We start from the raw sequence: 12,222 nt of genomic DNA, 5'->3' as shown, positions 1-12,222 counted from the left end.
CTACATTGTACATGTATCTAGATTTGTTAGGATAACTATACAATACAAAGAGGTGTGGCATATATTGACATAAACTGTACATGTGTTGTACATTGTACATTGTACATCTATACTACAGATCTCTGTAAACCCTGATGATCAGGATGAGGAAGTGCAATGCTAAATTTGTTGTAGAGGCTTAAATTTGATACCAGTACTTCAGCTACATTTGTACTATCATTATAAAGATACATGTAACTCTATCGTGATGACATTTGTGATCTCCTTTGGAGAACCAATGTATTGATTAACTCAGTTTCAAATACAGCACTGTCTGAACAAGTTGGCCCTGACTAGGCCTAGCCTTGACGACAGTTACCACGTATAGTGCAAGATACATGGAACAAGCATGCATGTCAGGCTTATACAGCCATACATGTATATACAAGTTGAGCAGGTACAAAGTACTTCTCTTCCACTTTTGATTGAGAAGCAGACATGTTTTGAAAAAACTTATCCGTCTTCAGTGTCCAACTTTATTTGACACAATCTATCTACATTTTAGTACTCAAGATGGTGAGGAAACAATCATTTTTTTTCATTTAGGTCACTGGTCAGTATTAGCCAGTAACTTGTCTTTCAAATTCTGGGGTGGGTTTCTTACTATTTTTTTTGTATTTAGTTTGGTTTAAATATAACTTGCATGTCAAGTCTACTTACATGTAAGTGTGTATTACCCAGTCACTTTACTGAGATTCCCAAACAATAGTTTGCTGCAATGACTGTGAAATTACATGTACATGTGTATTTTAGTTTCATTTGATTTCTACATGTACCTCTATAGTGGTCTGAAGTTAAGTGTTACTGGGGTTACTAAAAAGCTTCACAATCTGTTTGGGTTTCCTCTACACTTAGTTCCGAAACTGTTAAAGATTGCCTCAAGACATATCTTGCACTGTAACACTGTATATCTATGTAGTTGTAGTTACAATAACAACACGGATGTTGAAAGCGGAATTGATGACAACTTTTGTGTCAACTGAAAAGAAAAGCATTAATCACAGAAGACAGTTGAATGTTGTAACCTTTGACCTGTCAGGTCTAACAATCTCACAAAGACTACAATGTACATGTACCTTCACACCCCTCTAGGCTCATATTAATTACATGAATGAAAGCTTAGTAAATGTAATTGACAAAACCAGTTTATTTTATATTAAAAGTGGCATAAGCTGAGTTTATAAGCTTTTATTAAGTTTTAATTAAAAGTGTGAACATACTGTAACAAACCCACATTCCAGATTATTGTGACTGTCAAAGCATGTAGTTTATAACATTACAATTGTCTTCTGGTATTTAACTACAATTGATTGAATAGTAGGGGTTTCCTCAACATTTTTTATAGCATTATAAGTTAGGTCATCAGATCTTTTACGAGTTGTGTCTAAATACCAAGTTTAAGTTCAGGCAATTGAAAGTGTACTTCAGTAGGTACAATACTATGAGTACCTTTTAAATATGCTGTAAAAACTACGCCAAAATATGTATTTATAAACTCAGCTTGTGCCCCATTAACTTTAAGGACTTAAAATTAAAAATTAAAAAATATGCATCAACTGCCTGGGATCTGATACTAAATGATTATACATTTGTAGCATGGTATGAAATTGAAATACTGGTATACTGTGTTTTAGTGTGAACTAAAAATAGCTTGTGAGAGTTCATGTGATGGGTTAGATTGTAAAGTGACAGCAAGATACATGTAAACCAAGATGTCTACTTGAAGACATGTGAATCAATAACAAATATTGGGGGTTAGAAAAAAAGTCACACATTTATCACGCCATGAAAAAATTACAAGAACACAATTACCCTGGTCCATAGTTAGATAATTTAAACAAAATGAAATGGAATTTGAAATATTGAAATCAACAATACCAAAAAGGAATACTTTTTGAACATTTGTAAAGATTATTTTACCAAGAAATGGACCAAAGACAATGATAGACAAGACTCAAAGCTCAGAACTTACAAATTGTTACACAAAATACAAACAGACAATTATCTTTAAAAATTATGAAAAACAGAGAAGAAGTTGGTTTAATCTCAAGAATTAGACTGAGCTCACATGATATACAAATTGAAATTGGAAGAGATAAAAGACCAAAAATAGAGATAGAAAACAGATTATGTAACACTTGCAATTATGATAGAAGATGAAATACACTTCATCGCAACATGCAACAACTATAACATTGAGAGACAACATATGTATACCAGACTAAGTATAATCAGTGGGCTAGGTAATTTCAAAGAACTAGACGTAGGAACTGAAACAAAATTTATTACTCTTTTTATAACTCTGATCAAATACACATACTTATATGACAACTTTCATAAAATCAGCATTTATCAAAAGGAAAGATACTCTGCAGAGTTAAAAGATATTATATATTACATTTATTTTATCTAACCTAAAGTTTAAACTTTTGAATAAACCTTATTTAACTATTATTACTGTAGTTTATATATTTACTAGTTTGTTTTAGCACCAAACACTTATTGCAAAAAAATCCAATGAAGAAATGTAGTTTTCTTAACGGATACAATAAAGATTCTGTTCTCTTGACGTGAGGGCATACCTGTATCTACATGTACATGTACTACATGTACTGACAAATTAAAATCATTGATTTACAAGACTTGAAAAAAAAAACCACCCCAATCCTGTGTGTCAAGTAGTCAACAAGATGTGCTTATGATTATTTTACATCCACCTAGTTAAAGTATTATTATTCAAAACATTTGTGATTTTACTATTTTTACGAACTACATGTACATGTATCTACAACTTCACAGTCATCATAAGGGTTGTTGGCAGTCGAGTGGTTAAACCACTTGCCTCTTACCACTGCAGCCAGGGTTCAAACCCATTCTGTGTTTCATTAAATTTACCATGCTGTATTAAAGTACAAAAATGTAAGGAGAGTGTCGTTCAGTTTGACTCTACCGAACAGGTTTTCCCTGGGTACTCTGTTTCCTCCTGCATTAACACTGAACCCATGAGGGATGGCCCTCACTGGACTTCTTAGGAGACAAGTGTTTATATGCTTAAAGAACTATCCAGTATAAATAAAGATTATTTATTTTTTTATTTATTTTATCATTATAATACTACAGTACTACATGTAGTTGTGTTTATATGTGCAAGCCTTTAATGTCGACAGAAATTATAAAAGTTGGGTCTTACTTGTAACATACAATGTACAGTGTAACATACATGTACATGTACAAATTCTGTTGGTTTACTCAGTAACACTGTACTGCACTAACTCATTAAATTCTGAAGATATTTCAAATAGCTGAAATACCAAGGTGAGATTTAATCATTCTTTCTCTGGCCAGTTAAGAATAAATACTTCATGCAATTTTGGCTATTGGCAGGTTGATCAAACACGGTGTATTGTATGTACATGTACAAATGTCTGAATGTCAACAACAACACTTAGGCCATCCATGCCCAATCTGATTAAAATCTGATGTATTGTACATGTTGCGATTTCATTTTGGCTGTTATATTTACTGTCGTTTATTTTCTTTTGTGAGTGCCCATTACATACATGTATATTTGACACAACACAATAGGTGTTCCCTACCAAATCTTGGTGCTGAGTGAATCACTCAACGAATGAGAACATACACTGAAACACACAGGTACAGTACATGTCGTACTTCAGAACATACAATGTTCGAAAAGAGGACAAGCACAGAGTACAGACAACAATGTTATTGTTATTGTTTGGTGGTTCTCTTTTTTTTCAATTTCAAACACTGAGTGTATACAAAATGTATATTGTAAGACGGATTCTGATTGGCTACTCGTAAGTACAAGATTTGGTACAGGAATGGTTGTGTCAGATGTATCTAAAGAGTGCTCACAAAAGAACAAACGACAGTAAACGTAACAGCCAAAAAGAAATCGTGAGGTGTGCAAGACATCAGATTTTAATCAGACTGATCCATGCCTGGCACAGTAACAGTAAATGTAAACTGGGATACAGTAAAAGAAGTTGTATGCTACAGTTGCAGATACATATATCATAAACGTTAGCCATGGAACATTCAATACACTCAAGGACATATAAACCACCCCAGGTCTCTCCTTTATGGTGCAATATGGTCTAAAGTTGATGTCATAACCTCTAAATGTTTTCATCTATAAAGACTGACAGTAAAAACATATAATGTAACTGTATCAGTCTGCAGATAATAAACTCTGATGTAAGAATGACAAAGTCTGTAGTACATACTGAACAGTGAACTCTGAACATGTCAACAAATTTAAATGATAAAACTATAAATAGTTGAATGTCTTTCTATTCATAATGGCTTTGTTTAAAAGTACAAATGTATTGTGTTCTCTAGCTACATGTACATGTAGTGCATACACCTCAGAATCAGTGATATCATATGTACATGTACATTTTTTGTATGTCCATTGTAATCAGATTGGGTTTTTTACCTACATGTACCCACAGACAAGTAATGTACCACATACATGTAGGTTTTCAAAATTTACCATAGAGGTGTGAACATTTTGAAATTGAAGGAAAAACAATTGAAACTGTAATTTGCTAATGTATGTCAAGTTATTTATTGAATTTCAGTGACTGGTGTGACATTTTACCAAACCATGAATCACGTTCAAAGGATACATACATGTATATCAATTATATACATATGATACATGTACAGTACATGATGTAGTACAAATGTACATGTATGTGTAGAATACATCAGATTCCAATTTCCCTAAGAAGCCAAGTTCCTCAAATCTCTCCTAACTTTCCTATATGAAGCTTGTTCCTGGTTCTTTTTTGAATAACAAAAGAAATCTGGGGTTCTCCATCTTATTTTCAAGGAAATCAACAATATTTTATTTCCAACTGAATTACATGTACATTTGTACATTGTAGTAAACATGTAGCATTTGATGGCCATATTGGATTCAGCGGCCATATTGGATTCTATAATGGCTACATTTTGATGTCATCTTGACCTCTATTTCAAAAATTTGTATGGTGACATCCTCATTTTTTATTGAATTTAACTGAAAAAAAAAAGTTTGAGTTTTCTTGAACAGGTTGAATTTTTTTTTTATTTCTGAGGGGCATACAATGTCAACAAAACTAAAAGGCCATGTATTTTTGTCTTATAAATAAATATCATACATATATGTACTACATATTTCCTCATACAACTGTAGATATACACAACTTGTATGTATATGAACAAACACAAACACAAATATAAATTTTTCTATTATTATTTTGTTGGGTTCATTGTTCATAAAACTAAGTACATCCCCAGCTGCATTGCCACAAATTTTGTACAAGCCTCTTTACAGCACCGTCCAAAACATGATTTCATTACATTGTGTATGTCAGCAGAAATATGTACTCTGGTTTACAAGAATGAAAACGTACACACAATTATGAATATACAGTCAATACATATACATATACTGGTGAATTTATATTACTTTTGAATAAAGACTGTCATTTACAACACAAAAGAACATTGCCATAATCTTAATGAATATCAAATTACAATATGATTGTACAAGTAAAGATTTGCTATAATTTTACCAAAATTGCAAGAAATTATACAATCTAGTAAAAGATCCATGAAGAAATCTTGATCAATTGTGGAACTAAAACACATTTAATTGTAAATTTTACTTTGATAAATGTTTGCTTTAATTTATAGACCAGCTCTACTTTCAATTTGAAAGGTCAAAGGTCACAAATGAGGAAACGTTGACAATAAAACATAATTTTCCTATTTCCTACAGGTTACATGTATTTATGTCCATTTTTTTCTTCTGGCAGATTTTGACAACTTGATGAATATGATAAAGTACATGCAATCCACAAAGGTTAAAGTTCACTCATGATTCATACTACAATTTAGACTGATCTGTGAGTTATTATAGATTGTCTGAACTACATGTATGTGATTTTTTTTACTTCAGACAGATAAGACTGGATAATTTATGTCATTTACATGTATATGTGATATTTTAGTAGCATACGTACAGTATGTGCAGTGCCAAGGTTTTATAGCTGCACTAGCCATAACTGAAATGATACAATATATTTTTTTTACCCAGACAACCAACAATAATATTCTACATGTAATGATGTATTCAATGAAATACAATGTAGGTTAAAATACTCATATTTAGACATTGTACATTGCACAGTCAAATTTATCTGTAAGTAGTAGAGTAACAGGTGCTGGCATTTGGGGTGCTGATTTTTGGTGGTGGATGCAGAAATCAGTTTGATCGGATTTATTGACCCATACATGTATGATGTACTGTAGGCTGTGTACAACAGCTACACAAATACAGTTACTCACAGGTGATTCAGTAATGTTCAGGTTGTACAATATTATAGGTAAAATCATTACACTAACAAAACAATTTCAATAAACATTTCTGTTGCAGCTACTGTAGTGTACAAATGTTGAAAAATCATTTTTGAAATTTTTCTTCATATGATAATTGATATCTACATGTACGTTTGTAAACAGTTCACTGATAAATTACCATTATGAAATGAATAGACATTTAATTTCCTGATATTGATGTTGTGTGAACTCCATGTACGTATGTAAATAATATTTGAATTAAGTTGTTTGGAGAATAATCCACAACAAACATTATATGTAATTAAAACTAATGACATCAAATCAAAGATTAAATTTGTATAACTGCAATGTAAAGCTGTCATCCCTATGCCAAGGAGTCTAAATATACATTACTATTATTTAAATATACATTATTTTATTATATCAATGAATTCCATTTTTAATGAAAATTCAAGTCTTCTGTGCTAAAAGTTGTTTTATTTCTCCAATTCAACATTCATTGATTTAGACTCTATAATAAGGGAATGTTCCATCAAAGAAGTGTTCTAATGAGGAATTTGTTTATCACTAAAAATATCACAATAAATGAATCTTACTAATTATTGTAGATCCTACACATCTATTCTGTCAAGTGACGATCTGTGATGTTGCTTCATTTCTCATTAATTGCCTGTAATAGTATCATAGTCAGTTATTGGGATTTGAAAATACTATACCATAATTATTCTGTTTTCAAAGCTTTTGAATCAAATTCTCTGATATTATTGTCATCTAAAAGTTGTCATTGCTCTTAATTATTTGAAAACACAAGAAAAAGTTTCAGTTGATTATTATCTTACAAAGTTTGACTTGCTGACAAGATTTAGAAAAGTCAGGAAATTAACCTCTTTTACAATAAGTTGAAAAGCTGTAGTCCAGGACCGTGAATACAATATACGTATACCTACATTGTACGTGTACCGTCAATGAATCTTTTGTATACATGTACTGTGTGTATCCTCTTTTGACATGTAGGACCCAATAAATGGTCACCACAATACATTGTACATGTAGTTGTATTACTTATGGCACAACTTAGTCAACATTTAGACATTACCAAATTCTTCCATTAAACAAGTGTGCATTCTGAAAAATATTCACTCAGAAATTATTGTTCAGGTAATCAAAACTAAACAGTCCTCTTTCCTGGGCATATAGAAATAAAAAGATAAACGCCTAGGCCCTAGAGAGGCATCTCTAAATTGAGATTTGAATATCAGGAATGTACCAGTTTAATAAAATACCACACACACATTAAATCATTTAATACACAGGTATAAATTACAATGCAGGTGAATATTTTTTGCTAACATTAAGCTGTTGACTCGACAACTGAACAATTCAACAAAGTTCCATGGCATACCTTGTATGAGTTAATGTACACAAACAGTTCCATGCCTCAATTTTGTTTTAAAAATTTAACAATAACAGTTTTTATAACTTTTGATATCATGGTCATTTGGATAAGATAAATAAACCACAATCAGAAACATATCAGTTGTTTTCCCCCCACAATAGAGAAAGCATGGTGCAAACATCATCCTTGCCATCTAGGCAGGTTAATTGGCAGATTTCTCTTGGCGCTTTTAGTAATCACTGAATGACAATATCATAATAATACTTTCACACACACACAAATGGCTGATTTCAATGTACTGTACATGTGTTAAAATAAACATGTCAGAGTTTGTTCCAGTGTTGAAGACATGCATATTGTATACTAATCACTATGCATACCAATATGCAAATTACCATAATATTAATGAGTAAATTGATATGCAAATTGGCCACCATCCTTGCTATCTATCATTGGAAGAACATATACAAAATGTATATATATACATTGTATATATAGATATTAAATTACATGTAGTAACAACTGCTACATGAAGCAGTAACTAAACAAATTACAAACTAAAGAACAACTACATTATACATGTAAGACACACATGCTTATATACATGTATGTATTAAAATTGTCATTTACACTGTACCTGTGTATACGATATTATATAAATGCATGTTTGGATGTTTACACAGTTCTACACATACAGATCTATTGGGATTTTGATGAAATGATAACAGGCAGATGTTCATTCCATTTTGAACAATAAGGCTTTGATGAGATATCAGTAATTTGTTTGTTTGGGTGTTTGACTGTTCTGGTATTGATTTTGACTTCAGTAGTTCCTGAGGGTATCAACTATACTAGTGACACTGACTTATAATAACTGTTCACTTTGTATTATTACTATGCAAACACATCTCTATTAATGTTAATACAGGCATTAACTGCTGAGTATCACCTGAAAGCTCCTCCGACACCCCCCCCCCCCTCCCCCAATAACTCAATGTTTGGTTTTACAAATTTCCTCTGAAATATTATATCTACATGTACATGTACCGGTATTACTGGAAAATAACCATGACTACAATAATTTTTGTACACAGTGAATTCTGATATGTATTGTATATACTTTACACAGAGACATGTCTTACTTGGGTCTTAATTAGCTATTCAAGACATCTTGAGATTATTAATACATTAATACCAAGACAAGTCTCTAGGCTGTACATGTAGATACATGTATGTATAGCTGTACAGTGTCTATATCATTGCTGATAGAATATTTTATTAATGAAATAGTTAGATAACAATGTCTGCATACCTGTATTTGTTGAAAAAATTATTTCCTACTTTAATTATTAAGATATTGTCCACCTGCCTGTAGTCCGATGGTAATACATGTCATGTTAAACTAGTTATCAAAAATACATATATATTCAAATCTGTTTTGCTTTGTCTGCAAATCAACAAAAAAATATTGTAATCATACATACATACATTGTACAAACATTTGTACATATATTCGAATTTTGTGAAATTTTGTCCATTTCTAGCTGTAACCCCAAACAACAGCAGAAGGAGATGTAGATTGGCAAGTGCCAAAAGAGCAATTGTGTGTGTGTGTGTGTGTGTGTGTGTGTGTGTGTGTGTGGTGGGGGGCAAATTACAAACAAACCAATCATATGTCTTGCTGGAACTGGTGCATAAGTGTTTTGTTTGCTTTTCTTTTCATTTCAGGTACATTTTTGTATGTCTTGTAACTCAAGTCAATACCCACATCACTACCATAGAGTCTCTCTATTGTCTGTACTACTTCACTGTACATTTGTAGTTTAGGAATCTATTAGCATGTCCCAATCTATCCTCTGAACCTGTTCTGAACCGAATCGAATCCAGTTCTGTTCCCATACATGTACATGTACTGTATGCCCTAAAAATTGGTTGTGAACCAGTTCAAAGTAAATCAGTTCGGAATCGCTTTAACTTGCCGTAGTTAGGGCAAGAAAAAACAACTTAGAATCGATTCAATTAGAATCGGTTCAATGCCAATTACCTACAGATATGAACAGATCTACAGTAGACTAAAACCAATACAGATATGAACAGATCTACAGTAGACTAAAACCAATACAGATATGAACAGATCTACAGTAGACTAAAACCAATACAGATATGAACAGATCTACAGTAGACTAAAACCAATACAGATATGAACAGATCCACAGTAGACTAAAACCAATACAGATATGAACAGATCCACAGTAGACTAAAACCAATACAGATATGAACAGATCCACAGTAGACTAAAACCAATACAGATATGAACAGATCTACAGTAGACTAAAACCAATACAGATATGAACAGATCCACAGTAGACTAAAACCAATACAGATATGAACAGATCCACAGTAGACTAAAACCAATACAGATATGAACAGATCCACAGTAGACTAAAACCAATACAGATATGGACAGATCTACAGTAGACTAAAACCAATACAGATATGGACAGATCTACAGTAGACTAAAACCAATATATGTGAGACAGCATTAATAAATAATAAAAGAGGCACAAGTATTTGTTACCCTGGATAATAATAACAATGAAATGATGAAGTATACCCTGACAGCTATTTCCTGGTATTACAATCTAACCTACATTACAGATATCTGTATGTACTGTACATACATGTACATGTGTACATTAGGGCAGCCATACATGTACTGTAAATCATTTTTACATGTACATGTATGTTTCTCAACTGACCAACTCTACATACATATTTTCTTCAATCTGGCAAAAAATAATAAAAACTATTGATGTAGGATTACAAAGAAATGACAACATCACTGATTGTGCAATGGTGACCTCACACGCATGTACAAATGTATCTCAGCAAAAAATATTGCTTATTTATGAAATTTTGGAACTTTATACAATTGCAAAGTAAAATGGTTCAAAGTTTCCTTCTAACTTTGTCATTTCTAAGTCATTCAGATTGTTAAAATATAATTATTGATTGAAAATATCACCAACAAAACATGTACTCATGCGAAATACTTTCTAAAAAACTGACAGACGAATCATAATTATTAAGGTGTTACCATGAGAAACAAAGAATTAAATATTAGTGGCCTTATATCAACTTCAAAATACTGCCACTGGCATACATGTATTGATTGGCATTCTTCTCCTTTTATTTGACACATTATAATAAGTCTACCCTCAAACAATAATCAAACAATCTTTTCTATTCTTAAATGTATTAAATTATGTATCAAAATGTTGACTGACTGACTGACTGACTAAATACAAACAGTCTCTTTTTATACTTCTATGTTTGTGGGTGAGGGGCAAAATTTAGAATTATATCTACATTTGTAAGAATATTATATTGTAGTATGTAGATTTAAATTTAAAATATGATTTCAGTGATATGGGAAATGAATATATAAAATTTAAGGGGAATATTTAACAGTAACTTTTTGAACTTTGATTACAAAAATTCCAGAGAATTCATGAGGCCTAGCAAAAGTTGTTTGGTTCCAATTACTCAACCCTATCTAGATTAGATGGGTTTAATTTCAATTGCTAATATTAACTGCTTCCAACCATTGCACTAAAACCTATAATTTTTCTTTTACTAGATCTCCATATTTTTCTTGTCAATTCAGTTAACATAATTTACTGGTAAAATTAATTTGTTTCAGCAAAGATGAGTACCACTCTACAAATTAGAGATAACTGTTGGATAATATATGCTAATGTAATTAGTCATGTCCTTATTTGATTATCATATTTGTTTGTGGTGAATTACATTTTGTGTTAATAGTAAAAGACGACAACATTTTTCAGGTCAATATAAACTTATGTTTACTAATTTCTGAATTGTATAAATCAAGTCTTCAGGAAACCTACATTTAAAACTACAGAAAGTAAGTTTATGTTTTAAAAATTTCATTGTTTTTGCTAAAATCTAGGTGAGTAAAATATACCCTATAATATAACATTATGATATGTACATGTATATGCAGTTCCCAATGTAGTCACATTAATACCAAAGTTCAAGTAAATATGAAAATCAATTCACGTGTTAACTCCATACATGTATATCACTGAGGTTTTCACAACAAGCTTGTGTATACACTCCTCAATCTATAAAATGCTTCATTTTTGAGGGGCAAAAATTTGTCTTCTGTGAAAAACCTGTCTGAAGGCTTTTACCAAGACTTCTCCTGGGTCATTTCATTGAAAAAATTAGCATACTGAGGAATATATATATATGGTGGAGGACTTATGGCTATAAAGGAGTGGTTGATGTCCCTAAATAGACTAACATATTTTAACAGAAGGCCAAAACAATAAAAGGATGTACTCTTTAACCTATGTAAAACTTTGTTCTGGTCACTAATATGTTGA

General features: G+C 31.6%; 1 protein-coding gene across 2 annotated transcripts in view; it reads right to left on the bottom strand.

Annotated features, from left to right (window-relative positions):
- The window catches only part of LOC144447464 (tyrosine-protein kinase Fer-like), a 57,213-nt gene that overhangs the window by 43,502 nt on the left and 1,489 nt on the right, over nucleotides 1-12,222 (bottom strand). The window lies entirely within an intron of this gene.

Source organism: Glandiceps talaboti, chromosome 16, assembly GCF_964340395.1.
Source record: "Glandiceps talaboti chromosome 16, keGlaTala1.1, whole genome shotgun sequence".
NCBI lineage: Eukaryota > Metazoa > Hemichordata > Enteropneusta > Spengelidae > Glandiceps > Glandiceps talaboti.
This window is presented reverse-complemented; position numbering and strand designations above follow the sequence as displayed.